Source organism: Nomascus leucogenys, chromosome 12 (genome assembly GCF_006542625.1).
Source record: "Nomascus leucogenys isolate Asia chromosome 12, Asia_NLE_v1, whole genome shotgun sequence".
Lineage (NCBI taxonomy): Eukaryota > Metazoa > Chordata > Mammalia > Primates > Hylobatidae > Nomascus > Nomascus leucogenys.
In genome coordinates, this window is record NC_044392.1 from 92,535,388 (window position 1) to 92,560,915 (window position 25,528).

General features: G+C 39.7%; 1 protein-coding gene and 2 pseudogenes across 1 annotated transcript in view; 1 reads left to right on the forward strand and 2 right to left on the reverse strand.

Moving 5' to 3' along the window:
* The window catches only part of LOC100596719, a 112,650-nt pseudogene extending 110,516 nt beyond the window's left edge, over positions 1-2,134 (reverse strand).
* Positions 1-25,528, reverse strand: part of ADGRL2 (adhesion G protein-coupled receptor L2) — a 693,508-nt gene that overhangs the window by 303,837 nt on the left and 364,143 nt on the right. The gene's annotated exons all lie outside the window — the stretch shown is intronic.
* The window catches only part of LOC100596390, a 76,962-nt pseudogene continuing 71,943 nt past the window's right edge, over positions 20,510-25,528 (forward strand).

Here is a 25,528-nt window from a genome sequence, read left to right on the forward strand (position 1 = left end):
TCACCTGAGGTTGGGAGCTCAAGACCAGCCTGACCAACATGGAGAAACCTCGTCTCTATTAAAAATACAAAATTAGCTGAGTGTAGTGGCACATGCCTGTAATCCCAGCTACTCGAGAGGCTGAGACAGGAGAATCGCTTGAACCCAGGAAGCAGAGGTTGCAGTGAGCCAAGATCGTGCCATTGCACTCCAGCCTGGGCAACAAGAGCGAAACTCCGTCTCGAAAAAAAAAAAAAAAGTCCTAAAAAGAAAACTAACAGTAGATATTACCCAAGCATATTGGTATATGCAATCAAAATACTCTGTATTCTTAAGTTATTATTATTTCTTTTCTACGAAGTAGAGATTCTCATGTACTTACAGAGGTTTTGGTTAATGCTTTATCTTTAACCAATTTATAGGCTTAAAAAAAAAAAAAACAAGCAGAACTGATACCAATGACTACTAAAGATGGGTCCCAGAACTAAAGATAACAATTAGATATTATCAGGCCTCCCCAGATGAAGTTGCAGAATCTCTTTCACTTTAAGCCTTTAAACAGGTTTATCTCATTTGTCTCAGATGATTTTAGTGTGGTCCTGCCAAACAGTGACCTCTCAAGTTTTCTGCACATGTGCTTGTGCTGGTTGACAGGACTGTACGATTTTCGTGCAATGTATTCAGATTCTCTGTGGCATGTGTACTCTTTTAAGAAACCAAAAATCTCATGTGAATCTCATAAATTTTCCCCTGCTGCTGACTGGAACTTCTTCAGAAGCAGTACCAGAACAACCAGGTCTTCTTTAAGTGCTTCTGTAAAGACTTTATTTCTGCAGCTGTAGCTGAGGCTTCCACTGCAGGCAGCCCAATAAGGTTTAGATTACAAACGGGAAATAAACCTGTTGAAGTCGTATTCTGAATGTACCTACCAGCAAGAGTGAAACGAATCACATGCTTCCTGTTGGTGACATTTTACTCTATAACTTTAGGAAGCTCAGCAGGAAAAGTGTAGGTTTGCCTAGAAAGGAGAGTAGGAAAAATTTACAAAGAAATGAATAAACTAGAAAAAAGGTAAGGCAGGTGGCCAATCCTGTGATTTTTAACTAGGAATATTAAAACACTGAGCCCTTTGTTTAGATAGCCAAAACAACCCTTTTACATTTTAGAAATAGGGCTTCAACCTCATTTCATCCTCTCCAAGATAGTCCCGGATTAAATGATGAATAGAAGTTGGATACTAAATTTTACAGTCTTCTTTTTTTGAGACAGTCTTACTCTGTCACCCAGGCTGGAGTGCAGTGGTGAGATCTCGGCTCACCGCAACCTCCACCTCCCGGATTCAAGTGATCCTCCAGCAGCCTCAGCCTCCCTAGTAGCTGGGACTACAGGCATGCACCACCATGCCCGGCTAATTTTTGTATTTTTAGTAGAGATGGGGTTTCGCTATGTTGGCCAGGCTGGTCTCAAACTCCTGACCTCAAGTGATCTGCCCACCTTGGCCTCCTGAAGTGCTGGGCTTACAGGTGTAAGCCACTATGCCTGGCCCTAAATTTTACATTCTGAATATAGCTAAGAACAAATAATACTGGGAAGATCAAATCGATGTCATCTGCTGTTGACAGTATGGGTTACAGTGAAAAAGAATTGGAAGTAGTCAATCCCTGCTTCTCATCAAATTATTTCCCTTTCTCTTTGTCCTCCTACTCCTGTGAGTAAGTAAGTTGGGGTCAAAGGAAAATTTGGGATTGAGTGAGAAGCACCTCAGATGTTGGGGAATAGAAGAAATAGTAACAGCGTCTGAGTTCCAGATTGGGAGAGAGAGATCTCATCCAAAGACTAGGTCTGGTCAGTGAAAATGAGAGGGTGTTGTGAAAACTAGGACTGTGCTCAAGAGAGTTGCAAAATCACAATCTGATGAGGCTTTAGGGAATCTGTAACAGCAAATCAGTCAAAATGCTTACTTAGCCTCAGTCTCAAACACACTGGCTCCTTCCTGCCTTTTGATGACCCTTCCCCCGATTCCACTCACGGGAGCCAATTCTAAAGTTCCATCGCTGCATTCTGTCACCCACACAGCCCCCTGCAGCCACATCCGCCGGTGGGTGGACGAAGACAGCAGAACAAACAGGTTTGGGTGTGGTGTGGTTCTTGTCATCTTGCCAAAGGGTCACAGTCATTTTAAAAAATCTTTTCATTTACATCTCAGAATGAGAGTGTGAAATATGATGTGAAAAATCTGAGGCCTCACAAAATGTTTTTTTCATTTTTACAAATAGACCATTTAGTTGCGTTTCTTTGCTTGGCTGAATGTCTCTCCCACAGGCTTGGGTCCTTCTTAAGGAGAGAGACTGAGTCATATATTTCTGAAATCCAAAAGTACCTCAAATATAACAGGTGCTTAACAGATCTATGTCGAATAAAGGAACAAATCTTTAGAAAATCTAATATTCTTTTAGGTGTTCTTTTAGCATGGCTATAGGTCAGAGATAGGGAAAGACTTATGATATCCTAGGGAAAGAATCTCGGCCAACTTAAAGTGTAAACTTTCCTAAGTCAGGCAGACTCACTATAAGAGGAAAGCTGACAAATGCTACACTTTATTTATAATCATTAGCCAAATAAACTACTGTGTCTTTGTTACATTAAAATAGTATTTGAGATTTCACCCTTCACCATGTCCACCAGAACAGGTGCTGGTGGATGCCTGTTCTCCACAGCTGAGAGACCCATAGATGGTTCACATCACAGGACTCTGTGCAGACAATCCCCGGTACCAGCCCGGAGCTGGGTAGACTTGCTGGGTGGCTAGACCCAGAAGTCACTGCAGTTTGGCTCACAGCAAGCCACATCTATAGGAAAAGAGGGAGAGTACTACATCGAGGGAACACCCTGTGGGAAAAAGAATCTGAACAATAGCCTTCAGCCTTAGACCTTCCCTCTGATAGAGCCTACTCAAATGAGAAGGAACCAGAATACTAATCCTGGTAATACGACAAAACGAGGCTCTTCAACACCCCCCAAAAATCACACTAGTTCACCAGCAATGGATCCAAAACAAGAAGAAATCCCTGATTTACTTGAAAAAGAATTCAGGAGGTTAGTAATTAAGCTAATCAGGGAGGGACCAGAGAAAGGCAAAGCCCAAACAATGGAAATCCAAACAATGACACAATAAGTGAAGGGAGGAATATTCAAGGAAATAGATAGCTTAAAGAAAAAACAATAAAAAATTCAGGAAACTTTGGACACTTTTAGGAATACGAAATGCTCTGGAAAGTACAAGCAATAGAATTGAACAAGTAGAAGAAAGAAATTTGGAGTTCGAAGACAAGGTCTTTGAATTAACCCAACCCAACAAAGACAAAAAAGAATAAGAAAATATGAACAAAGCCTCCAAGAAGTCTGGGATTATGTTAAACAACCAAACCTAAGAATAATTGGTTTTCCTGAGGAAGAAGAGAATTCGAAAAGCTTGGAAAACATATTTGGGGGAATAATAGAGGAAAACTGCCCTGGCCTAGCTAGAGACCTAGTCATCCAAATACAAGAAGCATAAAGAACACCTGGGAAATTCACTTCAAAAAGATCTTCACCTAGGCACATTGTCATCAGATTATCCAAAGTTAAGACAAAGGAAAGAATCTTAAGAGCTGTGAGACAGGAGCATCAGGTAACCTATAAAGGAAAACCTATCAGATTAACAGCAGATATCTCAGCAGAAACCCTACAAGCTAGAAGGGATTGGGGGCCCAATCTTCAGCCTCCTTAAACAAAACAAATGTCAGCCAAAAATTTTGTATCCAGCAAAACTAAGCATCATATATGAAGGAAATATAGTTGTTTTCAGATAAACAAATGCTGAGAGAATTCGCCATTACCAAGCCACTACTGCAAGAACTGCTAAAAGGAGCTCTAAACCTTGAAAGGAATCCTGGAAACACATTTTCATGTGTTTCTTCTTTAAAGCATAAGTCACACAGGACCTGTAAAACAAGAATATAAACTAAAAAGCAAAAGCAAAAAACAAACAAAAAAAAACAAAATACACAGGCAACAAAGAGCACAATGAATGTAACGATACCTCACATTTCAATACTAACATTGAATGTAAATGGCCTAAATGCTCCACTTGAAAGATCGGAATCATAAGAACTCACCAACCATCTGATGCTTTCAGGAGACTCACCTAACACTTAAGGACTTACATAAACTTAAAGGAGTAGAAAAAGGCATTTCATGCAAATGGACACCAAAAGTGAGCAGGGGTAGCTATTCTTATATCAGACAAAACAAACTTTAAAGCAACAGCAGTTAAAAGAGACAAAGAGGGACATTATATAATGCTGAAAGGCCTTGTCCAACAGGAAAATATCACAATCCTAAACATATATGCACCTAATACTAGTGCTCCCAAATTTATAAAACAATTACTAACAGATGTAAGAAATGAGATAGAAAGCAACACAATAATAGTGGGGGACTTCAGTACTCCACTAACAGCACTAGACAGGTCATCAAGACAGCAGTTCATCAAGACAGAAAGTCAACAAAGAAACAATGGATTTAAACTATACCTTGAAACAAATGGAGTTAACAGATATATACAGAACATTTCATCCAACAACCACAGAATACACACACATCCTATTCAACAGCGCATGGAACTTTCTCCAAGATAGACCATATGATAGGCCATAAAATGAGCTTCAATAAATTTAAGAAAATTGAAATTATATCAAGCACTCTTTTAGACTACAGTGGAATGAAACTGGAAATCAACTCCATAAGAGATCTTCAAAACCATGCAAATGCATGGAAATTAAATAATCTGCTCCTGAATGATCACTGGGTCAAAAATGATCAAGATGGAAATTTAAAAATTATTCAAACTGAATGACAATAATGATACAACTTATCAAAACCTCTGGGATATAGCTAAGGCAGTGCTAAGAGGAAACTTCATAGCTCTGAACGCGTATATCAAGAAGTCTGAAAGAGCACAAACAGACAATCTAAGGTCACACCTCAAGGGACTAGAGAAATAACAAACCAAACCCAAAGCCAGCAGAAGAAAGGAAATAACCAAGATCAGACCAGAATTAAATGAAACTGAAACAAACAAACAAAAAATACAAAAGTTAAATGAAACAAAAAGCTGATTCTTTGAAAAGATAAATAAAATTGATAGACCATTAGCAAGATTAACTAAGAAGAGAGAAAATCCAAATAACTTCACTGAGAAATCAAACAGGAGATATTACAACTGACACCACCAAAATACAAAAGATCATTCAAGGCTACTATGAACACCTTTACACACATAAACTAGAAAACCTAGAAGAGATGGATAAATTCCTGGAAAAATACAACCCTCCTAGCTTAAATCAGGAAGAATTAGATACCCTGAACAGACCAATAACAAGCAGCGAGACTGAAATAGTGATTAAAAAATTACTAACACAAGAAGTCCAAGATCAGAAAGATTCACAGCAGAATTCTACCAGACATTCAAAGAATAATTGGTATTAATCCTTTTGACACTATTCCACAAGATAGAGAAAGAAGGAACCCTCCCTAACTCATTCTATGAAGCCAGCATAACCCTAATACCAAAACCAGGAAAGGACACAACCAAAAAAGAAAACTACAGACCAATATCCTTGATGAACATAGTTGCTAAAATCCTTAACAAAATACTAGCTAACCAAATCCAACAACATATAAAAAAGATAATCCACCATGATCAAGTGGGTTTCATACCAGGGATGCACAGATGGTTTAACATATACAAGTCAATAAATGTGATATGCCACATAAACATAATTAAAAACAAAAAAATCACATGATCATCACAATAGATGCAGAAAAAGCATTCAACAAAATCCTGCATCCCTTTATGATTAAAACTCTCAGCAAAATCGGCATACAAGGGACATACCTTAATATAATGAAAGCAATCTGTGACAAATCCACAGCCAACATAATACTGGATGGGGAAAAGTTGAAAGCATTCCCTGTGAGAATGGGAACAAGACAGGGATGCCCACTCTGACCACTCCTCTTCAACATCGGACTGGAAGTCTTTGCCAGAGCAATCAGACAAGAGAAAGAAATAAAGGGCATCCAAATCGGTAAAGAGGAAGTCAGATTGTCACTGTTTGCTGAAAATATGATCCTTTACCTTGAAAACCCTAAAGACTCCTCCAGAAAGCTCCTAGAACTGATTAAAGAATTTAGCAAAGTCTCCGGATACAAGATTAATGCACACAAATCAGTAGCTTTTCTATACACCAACAGCAACCAAGTGGAGAATCAAATCGAGAACTCAACCTCTTTTAAAATAAAATACTTAGGAATATACCTAACAAAGGAGTCGAAAGACCTCTACAAGAAAAACTATAAAACAGTGCTGAAAGAAATCATAGATGACACAAACTAATGGAAACACATCCCATGCTCATAGATTGGTAGAATCAATATTGTGAAAATGACCATACTGCCAAAAGCAATGTACAAATTCAATGCAGTCCCCATCAGAATACCACCATCATTCTTCACAGAATTAGAAAAAACAATTCTAAAATTCATATGGAACCAAAAAAGAGCTCACATAGCCAAAGCAAGACTAAGCAAAAAGAACAAATCAGGAGGCATCACACAACCTGATTTCAAACTATCCTATAAGGCCATAGTTACCCAAACAGCATAGTACTGGTATAAAAATAGGCACATAGACCAATGGAACAAAATAGAAACTCAGAAACAAACCGAAATACTTACAGCCAACTGATCTTCAACAAACAAAAACATAAAATGGGAGAAAGGACACCCTTTTCAACAAATGGTGCTGGGATAATTGACTAGCCACATGTAGGAGAATGAAACTGGATCCTCATCTCTCACCTTATACAAATATCAACTCAAGGTGGATTGAAGACTTAAACCTAAGACCTGAAACTATAAAAATTCTAGAAGGTAACATTGGAAAAACCCTTCTAGACATTAGCTTAGGCAAGGATTTAATGACCAAGAACTCAAAAGCAAATGCAATAAAGACAAAGCTAAATAGCTGGGACCTAATTCAACTAAAGAGCTTTTGCACAGCAAAAGGAACAATTGACAGAGTAAACAGACAACCCACAGAGTGGGACAAAATCTTCACAATCTGTATGTCTGACAAATGACTAATATCCAGAATCTACAATGAACTCAAACAAATCACTAAGAGAAAAACAAACCATCCCATCAAAAAGCAGGCTAAGGACATGAATAGACAATTCTCAGAAGATACACAAACGGTGAACAAACATAGAAAAAATGCTCAACATCACTAATAATCAGGGAAATGCAAATCAAAACCACAATGTGACACCACCTTACTCCTACAAGAATGGCCATAATAAAAAAATCAGAAAACAGTATATGTTGGTGTGGATGAGGTGATCAGGAAACACTTCTACACTGCTGGTGGGAATGTAAACTAGTACAGCCACTATGGAAAACAGATGCCTTAAAGAACTAAAAGTAGAACTACCATTTGATCCAGCAATCCCACTATCTACCCAGAGGAAAAGAAGTCATTATTCGGCCGGGCACAGTGGCTCACGCCTGTAATCACAGCATTTCAGGAGGCTGAGGCAGGCGGATCACAAGGTCAGGAGTTCGAGACCAGCCTGACCAACATGGTGAAACCTCGTCTCTACTAAAAATAAAAAAATGAGCCGGGCATGGTGACGCGCACCTGTAATCGCAGCTACTCAGGAGGCTGAGGCAGGAGAATCGCTTGAACTTGGGAGGCGGAGGTTGCAGTGAGCCAAGATCGTGCCACTGCACTCCAGCCTGGGTGACAGAGCAAGACTCCATCTCAAAAGAAAAAAAAAAAAGAACTCATTATTCAAAAAAGATACTTGCACAAGCGTGTTTATAGCAGCACAATTCACAATTGCAAAACGTGGAACCAACCCAAATGCCCATCAATCAATGAAAGGATAAAGAAACTGTGATATAGATCACTATATATATATATATATACACACACACACACACACACACACATACATACACACACACACGTAATGGAATACTACACAGCCATAAAAGGGATGAATTAACAGTATTTGCAGTGGCCTGGATGAGATTGGAGTCTACTATCCTAAGTGAAGTAACTCAGGAATGGAAAATCAAACATCGTATGTTCTCACTGATGTGTGGGAGCTAAGCTATGAGGATGCAAAGGCATAACAATGATGATGGACTTTGGAGATTTGGGGGGAAGAGTGGGAGGGAGGCAAGGGATAAAAGACTACAAATATGGTGCAGTGTATACTGCTCGGTTGATGGATGCACCAAAATCTCACAAATCACCACTAAACAACTTACTCATGTAACCAAATACCACCTGTACCCCAATAACTTATGGAAAAAAATAGTATTTGAAAACATTCTGTATAAGGCAATAATGCTTAATATTTTGGGGTTTAAAAATACTTCTAGAAATCCAAAGAAAGCTATGGACTCTTTCCTGATAAATATGCACATTCGTGTCTATTCAGAAAACAAAACAACCCTTTTTCTTTTCTTCATTTATTTTTTATTTTTGAGATAGTGTCTCACTCTGTCACCCAGGCTGCAGTGCAGTGGCACTATCTCGGCTTAGTGCAACCTCCACCACCCTGGTTCAGGCGATTCTCCTACCTCAGCCTCCTGAGTATCTGGGAGTACAGGCGCCTGCCACCATGCCCAGCTAATCTTTGTATTTTTAGTAGAGACGGGGGTTTCATCATTTTGGCCAGGCTGGTCTCGAACTCCTGACCTCAGGTGATCCACCTGCCTCGGCCTCCCAGAGTCCTGGGATTACAGGCGTGAGCCACTGCGCCCGGCCCAAAACAACCCTTTTTCATGAACACTCTAAAGCACTTTCATGGACAAGCCTGTATACCAGGTTAAGAACTTCCATAAAGGCAAAGCCCTTGAATGGTGACCTTCAAGGTCCAGAAGAGGGCTTTCAAGAAAAGGTTTATTTTAAGGTTCAGAACAATAGACTCCTATATAGTGTAATCACACATTCCATCCATTCCAAGAGACTGAATTGAAAGAAGCAAATATGCACATGGAGCTGCCCCCTCTCTGTGGAGGTAATGGAATTTTCATGCACACCCCACAGGGTAGAAGAATTCAAAGGCGCTTGTTTAAGCCAGATGACATGCAGCCACGTTATGGCCAGACCACACTAGCCTCACATCCAAAGGGACACACACAGTAGGTTCACCGCAGTGAAGCAGATGAAACATAGCAGAGGTATGGAGTTTGTGCCCTTGAAGCTTAACGTCAATCTTAAGATAGTTCCTAAACAAATGAAAAGAGAAATTACTGTCATTAATCACTCTCTGATTCTTAACAATATTTTTGTCCTCAGTCCTAAAAGTTAAGCGGATTACCAGCCATTCCCTGAGATTCAAAGGACAGGGAAGAACTTGCATGAGAAAACAATGTGTATGCGTCTCAGTTGTCTTTTCTGACCCCTCATCTCCTCTCTTTCCAGCAACAGCTTCCTTCCCATAATACTTTCCTTCTTGCAATGGCAAAGAAAAAGAAAATATATATATATACACACACACACACATATATATGTATATATATGGAACTTTCTAACTGAGCCAACTTCAAATTGCCAAACCAAAATCTGGAAGGTTGCTTTTTAAAATGCTTTTGTAGCCAAACAGATGTATTTCTAAATTTTACTTCACTTCATTCACTGGCTTCTCCTCCACTATATTTAGGATTCATTGCTCATTTTCTTATCATTTTCCATTTCATTGCTTTTGTTTCACATTCGAGTAACTGCAGGTCAAATGTACTCCAGACTATTCTGTTAAAGACATGTTAAAATCAAATAGCAACTGTATGATTAACGATATGAATCACCCATTTTATAAAAAAACAAGAAAGTAAACAAGTGCTTGGCAAAGCCCCACCTGCTTTGCTGCTGTTGTGGTGCTGCGCATATGGTGAGGAAAACAATTCCCCCTTCTCAAGGCTGAACTAAAATTAGGCTCCACCTGCAAGATGTTAATGAAAACTTACACAGCTGCATTCCAGAAACAAGTTACCCAGATTGCTTTTGGAAAGCTCTGTGTAAAAGCAAACTTGTTAGCTGTTTGCCTAATTCCCAAACTGTAGTATTAATTTTAATGGCAATTATTAGCACAATAACCAACTGATAAGTAACCTCAAAATAGATCTGATATATCAGATAGGAAATACACTGGGACTTTATCCACACACATTGCTGAGTTTAACCCTTTACTCACACATGCATTCTTCCTGTCTCTGTTTTGGCACTGGCTTTCAAACAGAAGACAGGAGAACATGTGAAGTCACTGGAATGGGTCCCAAACAGTTCCAGTTCACATGGAGGCTCCCGTTATCCACATGCTGCTTACTGGGAAGAAGAATGAGAAGCACATGCTTCCTTTGCCCTCCATCCCTTCTGCAGATTCTCAAGCTTTCTTTGGTAAAGACTCAAATAGGAACCAAATTACATCAGACTCACATCCACCTTTCTCTTACAGATTTAAGATATAGAGGCAGCTGGTGAATTCTCACCAGAGCAAGCAGTCTCTCCGCTTCATTTCCAGGTCAAGTCTTCACAGCTCTGTTCTATAGGCCAAAGGGCTCATTCTTGATCCTCATTATTTTCCTAGCTCGTACTACAGTGCTTATCCTTGGAGGGAAGATGTATTATAGTTTAATTATTTAGTAAACTATGAGTGTCAAAAAATTCAAGAAGCTGCCATTGGGGGATGGAGAATCTCTGCCTTTTAAAAATCCCAGCCTTGAAAAAAAATTCTTCATCATTTCCTTTACTTGTAATTTCTTTAGTTTTATCAAGGAGCAGGAAATGCATGCAGTTGTTCTGAGTTGATCTATGTTCCCAACGTTGCAGGTGTCATTGTATAGATTCTTAATATTTTCATACTTGCCCCTTCTTTAAGGCTCTGATACAATTAAAAAAATTTTTTTCTAAAAGTCAAATAGGCTGAATTGGATCTCGAGCGGCAAATTCAATTCCTGTTAGAGATTAAATAATGGAGAAAACAGCAATGCTAACAAGTAGAAGGCTGCCTTTCATTATCCCATCTGATTTCATTAGCCTAATTCACGATTATTAATTATTGGTCTGATGAGATCATCAGTGTAAGCATGCCAGCCTCATGATGGTTGCATTTGGGGAATATTCAGTCTTTTTCAAGATTTCTACGTAGCTCTGAGACGATATTCTGGTTTCACTTCCATTTTAGGCTGCTGCCCTACTCAATAAATGTATCTGAACCGCCTATGAAATGAACATTGCTGGAATAAACATTTTGTTTACTACCCAGACCTGCTTTGCAACTGTCAACAAAGAAATATAAAAAGAGATTTAAGTTTTCATTCCTAGATAGTGAACTCCTGTGTGTTTCTACAATGCAAGTCATTACAGACTCAGCTGCCCCCTGAGATTGAGCAATTCTCATGCACACTAACAAAGGGCTGCCGATCTGGCAGTGTGGGAGTGGACTGGGCCACTTAGATAAGTTTCATTCACTGTAGGAGCCCAAGGGAACAGTGCATCAAGGCAGCTGTGCTGCCTCGGTTCATGGTGTAACTTTACACTATTTTCCCTTTAAGTCGCTACTAATCCCTTGAGTTTACATGTTTTTTGGGGCTGCATCAGAGAAAAGCAGTGTGAAATTGCCTGAAAGCCTCCTTATAAATAAGACTTACAATATAGACCAGCTCAGTTGATGAAAAGACGGAAAGAAATGCTCTTGAGGGTCCCAAGTACCATTTTACAAGGTCCCCACTGTGATTTTTTTGGTCTCTGCTTAGTGACTGCTAAAAAAAATTACTAACTAAATTAAAGTCTCATTTGCCCCAAATTCAGTAGTAAACAGATCTTTAGCATGAGGTACTTCCAGTCTACATATTTATTAACAAATATTTCTTGTTTAAACCCTATCTTCTCTTTCTAGAAAATATTACTCCTTTGATCAACAGAAAAAGGAGAAAGCAAGAAAAGCAAGAAACCCAGTATAGCAAAGGTTGGGACACTACGCTATGGTTCCAGGGACTCCTGGATTTGCTTCCTAAAACTGTGCAAGGCACTGGTAAGGACCAGGTATAGGCTTCATGGCTTTTAATTCTCAGCTCAACACTTTGAGGTATTATTGCTCCATTTTAAAGACGGGGAAAGCGAGGCTAGTAAATGGAAGAACTATTCATTTAGTATGGGAGTGTCTTACTTTAAAAGAATCCTGTTTTTTTCTCTTACTACCATCCAGAGAAGCTGGAAGACCTGTCTTCATTAGCCAAGAAGACACAGAGAGGCAAAAGATAAACACTCTTCCCTCTTTATTCCCCTGGGTTCTTCATTACCACCAGTGGATCTCTCATGTTGACTCTTAAGAGTCTGGAAATTGGCCTGACCTCCTACCCTATTCCCCTTATGGAAACACTGACTCCTCTCCCACCTCCCATTTTTCTTACACTCCATCCTGTCCACCCAGCCTGCCTCCCTGTTAGTTTTCCTACTCTCTGAATCCTCCTGCAAACAGCCATTTGGAAACAATTTCGAGGTCCACCTACTTTCCTGTGCATCTGTCTTTTGTAATTTAGAGGAGGGACTGTGTGTTTTCTCCTTGTCATGTTAATGCCTCATATTCTGTGGCTACCTAATAAATGCTGAATAATAGCAGCTTTATGACAGTGCAGAACCAGAAACACCGGTTCTGACATTTAGTATTTCATCACCAACAAGGAACATTTATTCACTGTCAGCACTATGCTAGGCACTAACTGCAGTTAATTACCAAGGCCTGGCTCTAACCTTTGCACACCAGGATGTTTGGCTTTTTTCTCTTATTTTCCCAACAAAAGAAAAAAATGGGACCACCTCGGAACCTTCTCATTAAATTAACAGCATCCTGAAGAGAGAGGCCCATACTGTTTAATAGAAGGGGAGACAAGATACAGAGCGTGCTGAATGCAAACTCTGAGAGGTAGTGGCAAAGTCACACATAAAGGTCACTTTGCTGTTATATACATTCCTGGCTTTCCTTTGTGCTAGCATGGAAAGGGAAGAATGGACAATCAGAAATGTGTATTTTCCAGGAATAACAAAAATACCTCTGTGTTCATGCTGTGTCTAAACAAGTGAATTAAACTTCAAAATTTAGGCCAAAGATACAGTTGCTTGTAATATCAACATAATTGATTCAGAAAGGTTGTTGTTTTGTTTTGTAGACATCCCTAAATAATTATCCAATTTCTGTTTCTTTTGCTTACCTGTGTAGACAGAGGCTACAACTACACTATGAAAATAAAAGGCCACTTTCAAATTTGGGACTTATTAATTCATGAGCTAACCCATTATAACACCATCTTTTTTTGTTGTTCTCATTGTTAATTCAGTAAATATCAAATACTGCCACATGTTTAGCTCTATGCTATACACTGGAGCTCGGAGATCAGAGTAGAGACAGACATGTAAACAAGTTACTAAAGAAATATGGTGTGGTATAATGGATATAATTATAAGTCCTACAGGAATGATAAATTCTTCCCATGTGCTCTGAGAAGGCTACATATGGGAGGTGACATTTCAGCTGTGTCTTAAAGATGAATAGTTGTTCACAGTCAGAGGGTGGGAAATACATCATAGGCAAAGGGAACAGCAAGTGCAAAGATAGAAGTTCAGAGAAAATAATAGTATATAGTGTATTTGTTACATAGGGTATATGATGAGAAATGGTAGAAGATGATGTTAAACTCCTTAGTGATGAAGTCCCTTGTGTGTCACTTTAGGGAGATTAAATTCTGTTTTATGGTCATCAGGAAGTCATCGAAAGTTTTAAACAGAAGGATAATGTGATTGCATTTATTCTCTAGAAAGAGAATTCAACATAAAGAATGGGTTGGCAGTAGTTGAGTCTTCAGGGAAGGGTGAATTACATGGTCATTATTTTAGTCAAGGCCTGAGGTAACGAGGGGCTTAATTTAGACAGTACAAAGGAAGACAAAAGGAAGAAAATATAATTGAGAGGTATTTAGGAGATAGAAATGACAGGCCTTGATAACTAATAGGACACGTGGGAGAGGTCAACTTGAACAGTTTTCTAGATGGTGATGCTTCTAAGGGAAAATATTACTATCATTTTGTTGCACCCCATCCCAAATATTTTAGGAGCTATACTGAGTTATTCCTTTATGCTAGTTTATTCAAATGTCACCATAGCAATATGACATAAACAATAGGTGGTTTTATTCCAGCTATATGAAGCTCAGGAAAGTTAAGACAGTTGCCCAGTCTCACAACTAGATCACAAGGAGTCAGGATTTGAACCTGAGTCTTCTGTTTAAAAATCCAGTGAGTTGGGCCAGGTGTGGTGGCTCATGCCTATAATCCCAGCACTTTGGGAGGCCGAGGCGGGTGGATCACCTGAGGTCAGGGGTTTGAAACCAGCCTGGACAATGTGGCGAAACCCCCTCTCTACTAAAAATACAAAATTAGCCAGGCGTGGTGGTGCATGCCGGTAATCCCAGCTACTTGGGAGGCCGAGGCAGGAGAATTGCCTGAAATCGGGAGGCAGAGGTTGCAGTGAGCCGAGATCGTGCCATTGCACTCCAGCCTGGGCAACAAGAGCGAAAATCCATCTGAAAAAAAAAAAAAAAAATCCAATGAGTTGGCCAGGCACAGTGGCTCACGCCTGTAATCTCAGCACTGCGGGTGGATCACGAGGTCAGGAGATCGAGAACACCCCAGCTAACACAGTGAAACCCTGTCTCTACTAAAAAATACAAAAAAAATTAGCCAGGCATGGTGGCAGGCGCCTGTATTCCCAGCTACTTGGGAGTCTGAGGCAGGAGAATGGCGTGAACCTGGGAGGTGGAGCTTGCAGTGAGCTGAGAACACGCCACTGTACTCCAGCCTGGGCGACAGAGTGAGACTCGTCTCAAAAAAAAAATAAAAATCCCATGAGTTCTGTACACATTTCCACAGTCTCCAGGTAACATGCATGAAATTTCCCCCTTAAAACCTTGTTATCAGGGCCCAGGATGGTGGCTCACGCCTGTAATACCAGCACTTTGGGAGGCCGAGGTAGAGCAATCGCTTGAGTCCAGAAGTTCAAAAACAGCCTAGTCAACATAGTGAAATATTGTCTCTACAAAAAATTTAAAAAAAATTAACTGGGTGTGGTGCTGTGTGCCTGTAGTCCTAGCTATTCGGGAGGCTGAGGTGGGAGGATCACTTGAGCCTGGGAGGTTGGGCTGTGATTGTACACCACTGCACTTCAACCTGGGCAGCAGAGATCCTATTTCAAAACAAAACAAAACAAAACAAAACAGGCTGGGCACGGTGGCTCACACCTGTAAGCCCAGCACTTTGGGAGGCCGAGGCGGGCAGATCATGAGGTCAGGAGTTCAAGACCAGCCCGGCCAACATGATGAAACCCCATCTCTACTAAAAATACCAACAATTAGCCAGGCATGGTGGCATGGTGGCGGGTGCCAGTAATCCCAGCTACTCAGGAGGCTGAGACAGGAGAATTGCTTGAACCTGGAAGGCAGAGGTTGCAGTGAGCCGAGATTGAGCCACTGCACTCTAGCCTGGGCAAGAAGAGCAAAACTCCATCTCAAAACAAAAACAAAAAACAAGACAAAAAACCTTGTTATGTGTTTTCGAATCAAAGCAAACCATGAATTTGATCAGTAAGTGTTAGGACCAATTTAAAACCTTCATTTTGCATGAAATCATTTTCTTAAAACTGTTTATTTGCCAGGCACGGTGGCTCACGCCTGTAATCCCAGCACTTTGAGAGGCCAAGGCGGGTGGATCATGAGATCAGGAGATCAAGACCATCCTGGCTAACATGGTGAAACCCTGTCTCTACTAAAAATACAAAAATTAGCTGGGTGTGGTGGCACATGCCTGTAATCCCAGCTACTCGGGAGGCTGAGGCAGGAGAATCCCTTAGCCAGGGAGAAGGAGGTTGCAGTGAGCCGAGATCACACCACTGCACTCCAGCCTGGGTGACAGAGTGAGACTCTGTCTTAAATAAAATAAGAAAAAAAAAAAAAGCTGTTTATTTTGCCAATGCCTGGACAAATTTCTTTGCTGCTAAAAACAATAACAAAAACCCAGAAAATAAGCTTAAACTTCTGTTAACTTATTTATAATTTAAAAAACAGTGACACCTCTTTGTTAGGAAAAAAATCTTTGCCACAAAGGAGTCCGTTAAAATTAAGGCCTCATACATGAGTAGAATAACCTAAGTTTTCAAATAGTAAATCACCTAGGTTTCAGCTCATTGGAGATTTGACTTTCAATTTTTCAGTATTACTGATTCTAACTACTTAGGAAGATATATTGTCAAATTAAAATATTTCTAAAGTTAACCGAGCAGAAGTCTCTTCTTTCCTAACAGCACCGTAGGCTTTTATTATGTAACAGGTTATTAGATGGAAACAAAAAAAGTTATGCTCTTTTGTGTTGAGACCTCCTAATTTTCCTCAATTATCTCTGCTTCTCAGTTATGTTATTTCGTTTCAGTGTGGTGGATGCTTTGTTTCCCAGGATCTTCTTTTGCCTTTGTACTGATTTGGGAGGGTATTCGTTTGCATGAGATACTTGCACTTGGCCTGAAATCTGTGAAAGGGAAAAGGATGAAAAAAAAGAAAATGACATGGCCTCCAGCACTTTCTTCTTTCTTTTTTTATTTTATTTTATTTTTTATTTTTCATATGAAACAGTTTCCTGCAAGGATCTTCTATATACAGTGAAAGATGCTTTTGATATGTAGATCAAGCAAAATGGTAAATACATAGCCCTCTCTTTTCAAATATTCCCTTATTCTACAATGTGCCTGTAGTGCCAATTTCTTTGATTTCCACGAGGCCTACCCTTGGGTTTGTATTGTAACTTGGTATCTTTCCATTGTCTCTTACCACAAAAATTCCTTTTAAGAAACTGCATTCAGAATTGAATCCATCAAACTTCAGCCGCTCGTTCTCCTCCTCCTTATGGAAGATTTAGTGACTAAGTCTTTGCTTTGATTTTCTCTCAAACTTTGAGGGTTCTTGCTTTCTCTCCTAATTGCAACAATTTGGTGTCCCCTTTTGCCTGGGCGTAAATAAAAACAGCAACAATTGGTTAAAAGATATGGGGGCACGGCCGGGCACGGTGGCTCACGCTTGTAATCCCAGCACTTTGGGAAGGCCGAGGCAGGCGGATCACGAGGTCAGGAGATCCACACCATGGTGAAACCCCGTCTCTACTAAAAAAAATACAAAAAATTAGCCGGACGTGGTGGTGGGCACCTGTAGTCCCAGCTACTCGGGAGGCTGAGGCAGGAGAATGGCGTGAACCCAACCTTGCAGTGAGCCGAGATCGCGCCACTGCACTCCAGCGTGGGCAACAGAGTGAGACTCCGTCTCAAAAAAAAAATAGAAGGCACAATTTCTGTTCTTCAGGGCTCACCTTCTAGTAGCATATATATGATAACTTTACAAATATTATACACAAAGCATACTAGCAGATATGCACAAATTCTATTGTTATACCATAGAAAAGTGAGACAATAATTCTGACTAGAGGAATACAGAGTTCCTGAAAAGAAGGAATTTTGTTGGGCTTTGAAAAAAGCGTAGGATTTTAAAAGGTAGGTATGAATAAAGATATATTGGTTACTTTAAGATCAAATAGAATTACTCTGTTTAAGTATGTCTTTTGTCTCATTGAAAAACAAAACAGATACAGTTCATGAAAAAGGTAGGTATGTGTGGCTTGAAATGAATTTTTAAATGATGGATATTCTTTCTTTAAATGCCGGAAATAAGATATTTTTCTTTCTCATTGTGTGAAATAAATAAGACTAAAAGCTGGAAAATTATAAAAGTCACGTGATTAAATGAGGCAAGCAATGCTTCCTAAAGGTTTCAACCCAGTGTACACTTTCCCTGAGGCTAGTTGGAATTAGTACACAGTCACATCATATGGGTGGCCAGTCAATGTGGTGCCAGCAATAAAATGTGTAATCAACTTTCACATGTTTTCCGACATTTCCAAATCACTTTGATCATGACTAATAAGAAAACTGCCCTTTCAGTTATAATCCATTAATTATCAAGGGCAAGTTCAGTTCAATACTCAGTATAATATTTCACATTTTATTTTTTTAACATAGAATAGGGCAATCTGGAAATATATATATCCTTAAAACACTAGTCAATTTTCCATTATGAAATCACAGTTCAATGTCAACATTTTTTAATTGTCATTTCCCACAAGTCCAAGTTGCTTTTGAAAACACACTTATTTTGGATGACATTTCATCTAGGTTAAATGAAAAGCGATAACCTTTATGACAGCTTTCAAAACTGCTTTTAGCAGTTCAACCTGTGGCATCATTGTCCTTCCTCATGCAGCTGAATTTCTCTCAATACAAGAAAAAATAGTTATTATGGCAGAGAAGACAGCAGAGTAACATTTCTCTATGCCAAGTGCTTTTTTAGCTTGTAAAGATGTTCCTAAATATGTGTCAGCTCCATACCACAGGACACTGTTAACTTGAATAGTTAGAAAGGTACCAGGAAGCAGCATCCATCCAGGAAAGCAACATATAAGAGCTTGTTGAAAGCTGAAAATGATTTAGGGAGGGAAATTTCAGAAATGACAGCTTTTTAAATCTAATCAAAAACTCTTTCTACACCAGGAGACATTTAGTCTTCCATTGGCTCTAATAAGTATCTTAGAAATCTGCAGAGTTTTAGAAGGCTACAGACGGCTGCTAAAGCAACACTTGAAAGCCCAATTCTAAGATAAGACATTGTGACACCACTGATAATGGATTAATATGAAGGAGGAATCAATATGAAAGGCTGTTGTCTGAGACATCATCTGAGACAAAAATCTTAAATAATGAAAGCTCTAAAAGCTGTCTTTTTAACTCATGCTGACATGATTTTTCTTTTTACTCTCATGATTAAAATTCCCGTTCCAAAGTAACAGTGTGTACACACACAAACATACCCATACTCAACTGACACCTGTAATATTCACATAGGCTTTGCTATTCAAAGTGTGGTCTACAGACCAGCATCACCTGAGAGCTCATTAGAATTTCAGAATCTCAGGGCTGGGCATGGTGGCTCATGCCTGTAATCCCAGCAATTTGGGAGGCCAAGTTGGGTGGATCACCTGAGGTCAGAAGTTTGAGACCAGCCTGGCCAACACAGTGAAACCCAGTCTCTACTAAAAATACAAAAATTAGCAGGGCGTGGTAGCGGGCACCTGTAATCCCAGCTACTCAGGAGGCTGAGGCAGGAGAATCACTTGAACCCAGGAGGCGGAGGTTGCTGTGAGCTGAGATGGCACCACTGTACTCCAGTCTGGGCGACAGAGAGAAACTCCGTCTCAAAAAAAAAAAAAGGAATTTCAGAATCTCAAGGCCCATCTCAGGCCTGCAGACTAAGTCTGCATTTTAACAAGATCCCTGGATGATTTCTGTGCACATTAAGTTTGAGAAACACTGATTTAAAAACAAGCTTTAGAAGATGCATAGCTCTCTCATCCTTAAAACCTATGGATCTGAATTTAAAACCTTTATGAATCTCCTCATTATCTAAGGCAGTACAGTTTAGTGAGTGGTTAAGAGCAAGTACTTCCAAAAATTTCCCGTCCAAATGGCCTGGAGCCCACTTCTAAGGCCAGCGTGGGCCTCTTCTCTGGCTCAGTTCTCCTGACCAGTGTGACTGTGTGGGGTGAGGAACAGGGGAAAGACGAAGGTTCGGCACATACTTGGGAGGCCCCTTCTCCTACAGAATGTTGCACAGAGTGGAAAGAGATTAGGGCTGGTCCTACGTTGGGGCCTCCATTTGCACTCTTGCCCAGGCCTCGCAAATGTTGACAGGTATGGCTTATTAAAAATCAATCTGTGAAGCCAGGTGTGATGGCTCAAGCCTGTAGTCCCAGCACTTTGGAAAGCTGAGGCGGGTGGATCACTTTAGCTCAGGAGTTTGAGACCAGCCTGGGCAATGTGGCAAAACCTGGTCTCTACAAAAAATACAAAAATTAGATGGACATGGTGGCGTGCACCTGTGGTCCTAACTACAGGCTGAGGTGAGAGGATCTCTTGAGCCTGGGAGGTTAAGGCTGCAGTGACCCAAGATCGTGCCATTGCACCCAGCCTGGGCAACAGAGCAAGACTCTGTCTCAAAATAAAGAAATATGTGGCTATACTAATGATTTTATGAAACAGAGTCTTTTCAAATGTTTTGAAAAAAATTTTTTTTGTAATTCCTTCTCCCTCTCCTTACTGCCTCTGATTGGTGGGTTAGAGGGTGCTGGTCCAGATGCCACGTCCTTCCTTTTCACCTATTTTCTCTTCCTCCATTCACACTACTGCCAGCGTGGCCCTGCTGGGAGCTCTGTTTCCTTAGAGACTCACATCTACACTCAGGCTTCTAGGCTTCGTGCCAGAGGAGTCCGTCAATGACACAGAGGGCAGTGTACTTTCCTAGATACACAAGCACAGCTCCTACTGCCATCAGTGGGAGTTCTACAATTAGATTGAGAGCAGAATACAGTCTAGGACTGGAAATTTGTCCTCAAGGTAAGTCAGCATAAGTGGCCTGGTTACAGAAGAGTCACACTCCACAATGAAATAGCAAATGCATTGAGAATTTAGAGAAGAGTCTCTCCAAGCTCTGGAAGGAGAAGCAGGTGAAAATAAGTTGAGCTACAATCAGTCATCAAAGAATTTTGTAATGTTTTTGAAAGAAAGTATATAGTAAGTGACCCATTTATTAAGATATTTTCAAAATTAGCCATCTCAACTACTTGAAAGATTCTGGAAATAAACAAAAAGTCTCTGAACACCACACACTTTCCTTACACACTGTTTCCTTTTTCTCACCTGCTTAATTCTACCCTTCTCCCAGGTCTCAGTTTAAATAGGAAGCCTTCCTAGATTAGTTCAGGTGTCCTCTTTTTTTTTTTTTTTTTTTTTTTTGAGATGGAGTCTCGCTCTGTCGCCCAGGCTGGAGTGCAGTGCCTTGATCTCAGCTCACTGCAAGGTCCGCCTCCCGGGTTCATGCCATTCTCCTGCCTCAGCCTCCTGAGTAGCTGGGACTACAGGCACCTGCCACCATGCCCGGCTAATTTTTTTGTATTTTTAGCAGAGATGGGGTTTCACCTTATTAGCCAGGATGGTCTCGATCTCCTGACCTCATGATCCACCCGCCTCAGCCTCCCAAAGTGCTGGGATTACAGGTGTGAGCCACCACACCCAGCGAGGTGTCCTCTTTTAAATGTTCTTAGAGCATCCTGCATTTTTTCTTTATAGCACCCATCTAATCTCATTAAATAGTTGAGAGTAATCATGTCTTTTATAATGTTTGTCTCTTCAGGTAGATTATAAGCTTCATGAGGACAAGGACCATATCTGTCTAATTATGTGACTGAAACACAGTAAGTACTTAATAAATACTTGTTCAATGAATGCACATTTAGTAGCCTAAATATATACTCCCATAGTCTTTGTTTTTAGAGATGGAGTCTTGCTACATTGCCCAGGCTGGAGTGCAGCGTGCTGTGCAGTCATAGCACACTACAGCATTGAGCTCCTGGGCTCTAAATGATCTTCCCACCTCAGTCTCTTCAGTATCTGGGACTATAGGTGTATGCCTCAGTGGTGGCTAAAAGTCTTATAGTAAAAGCACATCCACCTCAATTTACGGGAACTTACTAGATCTTCACCCAGACCTGTTTATATTACAGATGTAATTTAGGTGTATTTGTTTATCTATTGTCCCAAATTCCAACTTATGTCTGTTGGAATTTGGGAAAATAGATAAACAAATCCACTTGAAACTAGAAAGAGAAGGCAGGGAGGAGAATAAGGTAGAGATTAAACAGGCCAGCTTGACAGACAGTCTCAGAGCAAGAAGACAGAACACCACAGATAAAAACTAAAAGAACGTAATAATGTGGTGCTAATATTAGGAGCAAGATATTGAGGAGGGTATCTTTGTAACAAACTTGGGAATCCTACAGTTAGTGTTGATCATTATTAATCTTAGTTAAAACAAGCAGGTGGGCCGGGTGCAGTGAATGGCTCACGCCTGTAATCCCAGCACTTTGGGAGGCCGAGGTAGGCAGATCACTGGTGGTCAGGAGTTCAAGACCAGCCTGGCCAACATAGTGAAACCCAGTCTCTACCAAAAATACAAAAAAAAAAAAAAATTAGCCGGGCCTGGTGGCACATGCCTGTAATCCCAGCTACTCAGGAGGCTGAGGTAGGAGAATCTCTTGAACTCAGAGGCAGAGGTTGCGGTGAGCCAAGATCACACCACTGCACTCCAGCCTGGGTGACAGAGCGAGACTCCGTCTCAAAAAAAAACAAAAACAAAACAAAAAAACTCTACCAAAAACAAAAAACCAAGCAAGTGAAATTATATTCCATCTAAAACACTTTTGTATACTTTATTACATTTGATTTTCATAACATACAAAAGAGGGCAAGCTATAATAACCAGGAAAACTTGCTTTTTTTTTTCTTTTTTTGACAGTGTTGCTCTGTCACCAGGCTGCAATGGTGTGATCCCAGCTCACTGCAACTTCCGCCTCCCAGGTTCAAGCAATTCTTCTGCCTCAGCCTCCTGAGTAGCTGGGATTACAGGTGTGCTCCACCACGTCCGACTAATTTTTGTATTTTTAGTAGAGACAAGATTTCACCACGTTGGTCAGGCTGGTCTCGAACTCCTGACCTCGTGCGTGATCCGCCCCCCTTGGCCCCCCAAAGTGCTGGGATTATAGGCATGAACCACTGAGCCTGGTCGGAAAACTTGCTTATATGAAATACCTCATTCCATGGTGAAGCTAATAAATTAGGTGCTACTACAGTTTCTCACTAAATATTATTAGAAGCATTTAGCTTTGATTTTTAAAGATAATTTTTAGAGAAGAGATTTCATAATGATTTCAAAGAGTTTAAAAATTCAACACTGTTTTTAATAATGATTCACTGAGAGAGTTAGACATTATATTTAAATCAAGCTACCTAAATCTTACAACAGAGGTGCATAAATCATATAGATCTTATAAATATGCAATAGATGTAAATTTTATTATTTATAATATTTTAAAAGTAGATGTCTTGGACATTAACTTATAATTTTACATTAATTATACCTCTGTATTTTGACAATGCTCTTTAGAGAATGCTGAATTTAAAAAAAACTTAGATACACCCTCAAAATCATGCTCACTTTATTTCTTTTAATTTTTTATGCTTACTTTATACTAGAAATGCGAAAATATATTTTAATTTTTCAAATGGTGTTAGTATCCAGAATTATATCTAATTTTTTCACTGAAATAAAGAATAATGACAACAAGGTAAAAAGTACAAAGTATGTCAGAGGTGATAAGGAGAAATTGTTGACAGACGAAAGACATTCCCAGCTAAGTTCTTTAGTCAATAGCTGTTAGGTAGCACTATAAAACTGTCTTTATACAAAATGTTCATTTTATGGCTCCTTCTATAGAAGATCAAAAATTAAATATATTCGTAAACTATCGCAAGGACAAAAAACCAAACACCGCATGTTCTCACTCATAGGTGGGAACTGAACAATGAGAACTCATGGATACAGGAAGGGGAACATCACACTCTGGGGACTGTTGTGGGGTGGGGGGAGGGGTGAGGGACAGCATTAGGAGATACACCTAATGCTAAATGACGAGTTAATGGGTGCAGCACACCGACATGGCACATGGATACATATGTAACAAACCTGCACATTGTGCACATGTACCCTAAAACCTAAAGTATAATAAAAAAAAAAATTAAATATATTCAGGAACATAATTAGAGGATTAATGGACAAAGCCAATGTACAAAGGGAGAGATTTTCAGGAAAACAGTGTTATAAGCAGTTTTTTAATGACTGCTTTTGAAAACAAACGTGAATTATAACAATTGTTCTCTTGTTGTGTGGGAAGGGTCACATTAAATAACTCCTGTCTGATTTTATCCCCAACGACATCCACCTAACCAGGGACAGGTTTTGCTTCTTTGATTTGCCAATGTAGGGATTATTTAGCACACCCTTTCTTTTGTTAGAGTTATAAATTCATCTTGGTCTCAACAGGTAATCAGAGGCAAAAATATCCAAGGGCTTCTTTGTAATATTATAAAGAACCAAGTAGGTAGTTTTGCATTTTGAGTTCAGTGTGTGCACTATTAAATATAATAGATGTGGCCACTGTCTAACTCTTCCACTTTCCAGATCTCACCTACTGAACATTTTCTTTTGTTTTCAAGGATACGATGTATACCTTCTAAAAACAGAGACTTACTTTCTGCCATAATTAGAGGAGAATTGTTCAAATCCGATCCCTAGCATTAGCTTCTGTTTAATAAGTTACTGTAAAATGGTTGACCACAAGGCCAATGGTTAGTCACAGCCCTTGTGGGTTAGTTTGAGCCAGGAATGAGATTCCAGACTTCTGAGATTAACCATGGTGAGGCTTTCCAGGAGCTTCTAAACATTCTATCTGGTAACAAATAGTGAACTATTTCAACTCTAACCTGATTGTCATATGTTTTATTCATGGGCCATCATAGGAGCTGCCAAACAGATTATCATGTTTACATCAGGCCTCCTTAGAGAGAGAAATTCTTTAATAGTTGAACTAGCAGGGTCAGTCAGTACAGAGATGCCTGCGGGCAACCCAATAATAAATAAATTCATTAATAAGAGGAGAAGAAATGAAATCAAACACTGAGAGTTTAATGATGTCCTTCAGCAGTTACCAATCAATATGTTTTTATCTCTGGCTGAAAAGGTTATATTAAGGTTTCATCATTTTAGCAGCATCCTCCTTGTATTTATTTATTTTCAACAGGAGTGAGGAAATACAGAGGGGCATGGAAAAGTGCAGAGTCCACAGAAGGCACTTCACTGGAGTTGACAAACCTTTACAAATGTCTGTTTACGGTACTGCATCTTTTGAGCAATTTGGTCTCTTCCAGTAATCTATGGGCCACATGGAGTTGCTCTATTGTTTCTGTTGGAAATAAATGCACTTAAACAGATGTTGTGACAGGCAGTAGCATTTCCTTTCCTTGAGAGTCTATTGAAAAATTGATTTAAAAGGACACATGACATTTTGGCAGGGTAGGAGCTTTACTAGATTGTGCTTGCTTATTTATTTGTTTGATTGTTTAGGAAGGATTTTCCACAACTTTGCCTTAGTCCAGCTATTCAGCTTTAGGGAATAAACTTTGTTTTCTGATTGGAAGAAGACACATGACCTAACAGTTGCAATCATTCACGAGAATACCTTCCTTTCAGATCAGCAGTTATTATGCAGCATGTGGAGAATTACACGGAACCACCCAGAGTATCAGAGATACTCTGATAATTGAGAGTGGTTATTGACATAAACATCATTCTCTGAAGGTTCATAAAGGAATTTGTTACAGTCATAGTATCCTAGAAATGG